Here is a 6,116-nt window from a genome sequence, read left to right on the forward strand (position 1 = left end):
CATCATATATTTCATTTTGTAATAAATGCATTAATCAGACTGTGTGTTGCATGAACCACATATTTCATTTAAATATTGATTTAAGATTGGATTTATATGAAATAATTTTAACTTTGTACAAGCACAAATAACAATGCTACATTTTATCTTCATCATAATGTGGATCTACCATGTGAAATTGTGAAATTGAGTATTAAAGGCGGAGTCCACGATGTTTGAAAAACGCGTTGGAAAAGGAGACGGGCTGACTACCAAAACACACTTATAGCCAATAAAATCAAATCAAATGCCGGGTTGCGTATGTGTGGGGCGGGTCTATCAACAGAAGGTCCAGATTCTATTGGGGTAGGGGCGTGTTTGTTTGGGTGATTTCAAATATCAACATTGGCTTTCAAACATCGTGGACTCCGCCTTTAACATTACGTTTTGTATAGATAACATTGAATTTTCAGTAATGAATAATTGACAAGAGGCCGTTCAATTTGTCGAAAATAATCCACACACAAGGTGGTAATGCATTCTCCCAACTTTACACTTACATTCCCTTAACATTCTCATAACATTTTGATATTGCTCCCCTAACCTTTTTATTGTGATATGCCTGAATGCAAATAATCTAAATAATTATGTGTTAAAAAGTGTTTATTATTCAGAGAACATGAACTGGAGCTTGTTTTTATATATAAAAAAAAAAACATCAGCATTACCTTTTGTATAGATAACATTGCCAATTGAATAAGATTTTTTTTCTTGAATTAAGTGTTTTATGAAAAAGGTAAACTTATTTCATTGGCAGATTTTTTAGCTTGTTTTAAGCACAAATTTACTTAAAGTTTATATTTTTTTTTTTTAAAAACTAGGCTTATTTTCTTAGGACATTTTGCTCATCAAGAGAAAAGCAACTTAATTTAAGAATTTTTTGATATTTTTACTGCAAACAAGACAAAATCACTAAGTAGGAAAGTCATTTTTTGAAGTTCAAGTGAAACATTAAAAAGTTTGAAACAGATGGTGAATGTTTTACTGACATTCAATGTTTTAATGTCTCTTCTTTCATCTCTATTTCACACCTATAGAGTGAAAGTGATTGAGATCTTCAGTGAAGCTCCTCCTACAACAATCCACCAATAAATGCTGGAGTCAAACACACAGAGAAATCACTCCATGTGTGACAACTGAAATCTTCATGACATAATGTTGATGCTGGTGAAAGAGGAGCTTGAGAAGATGACAGATCCACAACCATGCAGAATAAAGAATGAAGATACTGAGGAACAAATAGGTTGGTCTCTATTTTTCAATCTTTATTATTGATGGTTGAGGAATAATCATATAAACATTGAGAAACATGAGGGAAATAAACTAAAATCCATGAGATAATAACTTTCTCCATCTATAATAGATTCAGTAGAATTAGATTGAAACATCAAGTAAAGAGTTTTATCCAAAGCAACCTTCAGTGGATTGAATGACTGTGATCTCCATGTAATGCTCTACTACAGTTAAACCTCATATTGTGTTCACGTCATTATAGAGAAAATTGTCTTTTAGCCAAAAATACTAGTTAATGTTATTTCATCAAACTGAAATTTGTTCATAAAGACTATAACAATCTCGCTTATTCAAATTTGACGCTTTTTTAACCTCCTAAGACCTGAGTTTTGGTTTGTCTTTTTTCAGATTTTGGGGTTAGGAAGAACCAGTAAATATAATAACCAAATATTTTTCTTTGAACATAAGCAGTGTAATTGTCCATGTTTGTGTACAACAGGTTCCAGTTACACAGAATTAAGTATTATGGTGCAAATATAAAAAAAATGATGTCCACATATGTGGACACCCAGGTCTTAGGAGGTTAAAAATGTTTTCCACCTTGTTACACTTGAGGTGTTTCTGATCATAAATGACCGGCCTACAGAAAATAGTTTATTATCAGGGTCTTCTAATGTCTCAGACAGAAGAGAGAAAAGAAAGAGATGCACATTGTGTGCCCCAAAAGATGTCTAAACAAGCACTGTCTGTTTTAAATGCAAAGCACCCATTAACAAGGCACATGAAATAGGCTATTGTCATTCATGTGAATACGTTCAGTAAATGCATTAGATGCATGATTCATTTACATGAGTTCACACAAAGTTGATGTCATTTTGGTTTAACGACTCAGATTTGATAATGACTCTGTCCCATAGTGTACAGAATAAAAGCAATTTAAAGCAAACTTCCTAGTTAAACATTAAAGTAGACTATAGACAGGGTAATTTAAGATTTTTATTTTGGGGGCTCATGTAGTAACCATGTTTTTTTGGTGTTTTGAGTACTATTAACAAAACATGGTTTCACTACAGTAAACATGTGTTGTTTTTAACTAGTAAACCAAGGTTAATTTTCGTAAAGAAAGACCAAATGCCAATAAAATATCAAAACTGATACCAAATATTTGGATGCTTATGTGCCTGATAACAGTTTTTTATTTACGATTATACTACTGTTTTTGATACACAACACTACTGAACTGAACAAACCCTTACAGAGTTTCCCCTACCATTATATAAGGGGGGCGCCCCGCCCTCCTTACGGCTCGACCCGCCCCCCTTGAAGGTCAAGTAAATTTGATTTGATTTTCTTTGAAGTGCCAGAGAACAATTTGTTATTTTATTAAACAAACTAAGCAACCCTCAAGTAATATGTTATTTATCTTATTTCCACGATGGCATGATTCTGTCAGTGTTTGCGCGTTTACTTACAATTATCCAATTGAGTGCGCACATTTATATTATTGTTCGGCTTAATTTACTGCGCATGCTCTCTCTCTCTGTGCAGCGCGCGCCTCTCTCTCCCATAACTGGTGACAGTGTTTTGAAAGTCCGCCTCCGTATACTTTATTTTTCTGCGTAAACATCAACAGTCACAGATGTTACTGACAGAGAAGACGACTGATCGAGTTTATCATGACTTTCCCACACACACGCGCGCATTATCTCCCTCTCATGCTATACATGCCCGCGCCGCGCACGTGTTTTGTAGTAACTCTGTGTAACAGTAACGTATGCTGTCATATTTCTGAATTTGCGAATGACGCAAATCGGGCGGCACAATTGCTGCGAAAACACGCGCTTTTCCCTTTAACAGGGGTGTGATTCTTCCGGAAAAATCCGGAATTCCGGATTTCCCGACCAGAAAATGAGGCTTTCGTGAATCATGCAAATCCAATTTTTTTGTGTTTATGTGGGGGGGGGGGGTTTGCAAGGCACCGTTATAAATGACCGCATATCACTCCGCAAGTAGTCTATTTATTTGTCACGATCAAACTTTATTCAAAGCAGAGCTCACCAAAGAGCTTGCAGTCAGATCTGGCGTGTGGTCTTGGCTGCGAATAAAAAAAATCATGCGTTCGCCTACCAATAAAATGAGAGAAACACATCTTTCACTCTCAACCAAACTAACAAACTAGCCAATCAGAAGTAGAATGGGGAGGGGTCTTTGAGGTGTGGCTGAGATCCAGCTGCAGATGCGGCGCGGCCGCGGAGAAGTCATAACAAGTTAACGTTGTCAGCAGGATGAACTTATGAAGAGTATGTATATGAAGCCTAGGCTAGGTAAGACGACCTATTTAATAAAAGACTGTGGCGCTGGGCATGAATAGAAGGAATAGGCAGAGACAAACAGCATTTTAGTAGTAAGAAAATTAAGAGAACCAGGTGTTTGCTGCTTTGACAAAACTGTCCGTTTCAAATCAGACCGCTATATGCCAGTAATTTAAATATCAGATTTCTCGTCGAGGTGAAATGCTGTCTCGCAATATCAAAATAAAGTTGCGTTTGTGTCAAAACTTTGCTTGCATTATTATTCTGTAATCATCACTTACGTTAACGCACGCATACAAGTTACGCGAATCAGATCCAACGTCATCCTGACGAACACACGCCTGTATTTGCTCCTCTTAATGGTTTGTGAATCTTGCGATTACAGACCGTGTGTCTCAATCAGCTCCCTTGTTCAGTAGTCAGGGCACTGATCAGGGAGTCAGCCATTTTAAGGGCTGTCTCAATCGCAAAATCCGTTCAGTGCACTGGAACGTTCGTTCCCTAAAAATTCCCACAATGCACCGCAAAAACCAGTGAGCATCGATCTTCCCTATGTTCCCTAACCGGAAATCACGTGACCTTTTCTGAAGCTCGCCAATCGAACATCACGTGATGCAACTCAATAAACTGTATGAAATGTTACAGAACTTTTATAAAGACAAACGTTTGTTTTAGTTGTAAATATAAACACACATTGCTACACAGTAAGGGACCACAATCTACTCAATATTTAAAACAATAATATTTATTTAAAATTGTAAATATATTTATTACATTTAAAATGTAATTATATGCCTCCAATTTTATGCACAGATATGTAAGAGAATAATGACAGCATTTTTCACAATGTACTGTTTTTAAAATTAAGTCAGAGAGATGTTGGTTTTGCCGGTTGTTGATGAGTAACAGCTGTGAGTGATTACAACGCGCTTAAGCAGCCGTGACAGAAAAATAAGTGAACATCGTCCCAATGTGAAGTGAGCTAGGGTCCTTACCAGTGCCCGACCCTGTGTACACGATATACTGATTCACGACCTCGGGAGCTAGGGAACGAATTGAGACACACGGAGAATAATATAATGACAAACACACACATTCATGGATCTGGTTTCCCTGTGTGGGTGCGTGTGCAACGCGTAGCTCGACTGTGCCAAAAGAACTATGCAAAAGACAAATGCACTTCACTGCCTTTCCAGAAAGTCACAACATTTGAATTAAGTAACTTTAATGTAACAGTATCCACTTAAAATTCAGCGTTCAAATGTTGTAATCAATAATTAATCTTAATTTAATGCCCCCACTAATTATTCTATAAACATTAAACATGTTTTGACCAATGGCAAATCTCATTTATCATGTTGTGTATGTGGCTTGTGTGCCTTATTATTATTATTATTATTATTATTATTATTATTACCATTTGCAACCAAAGATTTAACTAAAAGGGAACACATTTGTTTACAAGAACATAAAAATCCTCATAGGTCTAGTCACTTATTTGTACTCTCAAAATGCACCGTATTGATGTATTTTACCTTTAAATGCACAAAATGATTTTGTTCAGTCTGATGCAGTGGCAAGGCTACATAATGGTCAGGGTGGCACTTGCCCATGCTGATTGACGATTGGCCACTCAGATCGATCAATTTATATTTCAACTGTATTTCATTTTATATATATATATATATATATATATATATGTGTGTGTGTGCGTGCGTATGTATGTCGGCACGTCATGGTAGGTGTGCTGTATATTTTCCTGCTTTTTTGTCCTTTGGCAATCACACCTATGCTTTAAACACGTCTTCGCGCAAGTTGAAAATATGCAACAAAAAAACTCAGAGCAGCTTCAAGAACAAGCACGCAGGATCTTTTGACATTGTAGAGGAGAGAGAGAGCGCGCGAGAGAGAGAGAGAGAGACAGAGAGAGGTAAGAATGGTGCCCACGTTGAGAGAACTTAATAGAAGACTAAAGTATGTATGTCATTCATCTAATTACAGTATGTTAACTGGATAACACTGGATATAACTCATTGTATAGTTTAGTAAAATAAAGTATATTGATTACACAAATCAAACCTATAGTGATTGTTTTACTAGCTGCTGACCAGCATAGGGAATCTCTATGGCTAATTTCTGTATCGACATGTTGTTGATACAGTACTGTGTGTTGTACCTTTTGTTGATAATTAAGTCTTTTGGGGTAGCATCTTATACCTAGAATTATTCAAGGAGCTTGATTCTTTTAACTTCCTTCAAAGTTTGATCAATTGTGCATAATGACATGTGCAACAAATGGATATAGGGTGTCAAACTCATAGACTTGCATCATTTAAGACGCTCTTTTTAAAAGAATTTGGGTCAACCTCTGACACAGATTTAAAGCTGAAACTTATAAAATCCTATCAGAAGTCCAGAATGTCATTGAAACACACCAGTGGCTTTGCTGTCATCAGGATTAAACATGTTACCCCTCGAAGTACCCCTCCCCACAGAGCTCCCACATAACAAATCACAATTTAACCCTTGTAC

Source organism: Misgurnus anguillicaudatus, chromosome 19 (genome assembly GCF_027580225.2).
Source record: "Misgurnus anguillicaudatus chromosome 19, ASM2758022v2, whole genome shotgun sequence".
Lineage (NCBI taxonomy): Eukaryota > Metazoa > Chordata > Actinopteri > Cypriniformes > Cobitidae > Misgurnus > Misgurnus anguillicaudatus.